The following is a 1779-nucleotide window of genomic DNA, read 5'->3' on the forward strand; positions in this document are numbered from 1 at the left end:
AGAGAGAGAGAGAGAGAGAGATAATTTGTAACCTTGTACTATTTTCAATGAAGTTTCTGTGTCATATGTGGTGTGAATATTTCCAATCTTTACTCCTTTCTTGGCGTTAAGTTAGGTTAGGTTAGATTACGGTTAGGTTAGGTTACGGTACATCAGGACAACAGACAGACAATAGTAACTGCTATAGACACTACTCTAATCACATGTGAGAACCTTCATTTTTGTATCGTCACTGGAACACTTTCTCCTGTCGGGGGAGATACGTCATATATACCTTAACTTCCCACGGACAGAGAGGACTAAGGTGTGCTCTGACAGGTGGAGAAACTTATTAACATTACTGAAATAACCATAAAAGAAACCATGACTAAAGGTGTATAAAACAGGTAAATTATCTCATTAACAGATGATTCCCCCAAGTAAAGGTGTATAAAACAGGTAAATTATCTCATTAACAGATTCTCCCAGGTAAAGGTGTATAAAACAGGTAAATTATCTCATTAACAGATTCTCCCAGGTAAAGGTGTATAAAACAGGTAAATTATCTCATTAACAGATGATTCTCCCAGGTAAAGGTGCATAAAACAGGTAAATTATCTCATTAACAGATTCTCTCAGGTAAAGGTGTATAAAACAGGTAAATTATCTCATTAACAGATGATTCTCCCAGGTAATGTGTCACTACTTGTAGTCCCCCCACACAGGTAAGGCTTGAGGCTGTATTGTGACAGGTGAGACCAACTTATTAATACACTGAGAGACTTTCACGGGTAGTTGCTGTTGGTAATATCCAGCACAAGGAGGCGCCTCGGGTAGTGTTCTGGGAGGTGAAAATAATTGGTAATAGTGAAGAACTCTTGCAATTACCTGTAATCATCGTACCCCGAAGGCTTTATCTGCTGGCTGAGGAAGTTTATTGATAATAGTACAGTATATGACTTTCTGATAGATAGATAGATAGCTAGATAGATAGATAGATCGTGGTGAGTAACCTGACTGATTTATAACGCTAGAATTTAAGCCCTGACCCCCGAAATACTCAGACCAGCCGTAGCCCCAGACTTTCATGCACATTCCAGCCTCTTCAACCTGAGACGACTCAATTCAAGCTTAGATAGAAACGGCATTAGCCACATAGACTCCAGTAATACCAATCCTCTATTTTTTTTTAACCTACGGAGACTATAGCAGCTAGCACTCTCAACCCTAAGGCAAGACAAATCATGTATGACTCAGGAAAAATAATTGAGGATAAGAAAGCCTCGTTCGTTACCCCGCTGCCTATTAGTCTCATTAACGACCTGGTCATAACGACTCTCTTATCATTTACCTGACTCATGCTCCTCTATAATAAACAGATAAAACCTATAACATACTGTCACCCCTGTAGCCAAAGAGTACAAAATAAAAACCAATTAAAGTTTTTCATAAAGGCTACTTCCAAAATCAGATCTTTTATTAAATAGCACCCAGCCAAAATAGTATTCTGCATAATGCTAGATTGGCCAAGTTTATACAAGTTAGAGGTATCTTATAAACTAAACTACCCATGCAACGAATATCTTGGTACTCTTTCACTGCCTGAATTACCACCCGCCGCACACACAAACACTTCAACAAAGCAAGGTCAACAAACTCAAGAGACAGAATCCTTAACATAACCCCGAGCTGAATCAATAAAGCAATAATCTTTCTCAAATTATATTCAAAGTTAGCTCCGGCACCCCACCATAAACAGTCAACAACACCTACTGGACCCGATGAGAGCTGGACTAAACC

Source organism: Homarus americanus, unplaced genomic scaffold (assembly GCF_018991925.1).
Source record: "Homarus americanus isolate GMGI-L3 unplaced genomic scaffold, GMGI_Hamer_2.0 scaffold11150, whole genome shotgun sequence".
In the NCBI taxonomy this organism is placed as follows: Eukaryota; Metazoa; Arthropoda; class Malacostraca; order Decapoda; family Nephropidae; genus Homarus; species Homarus americanus.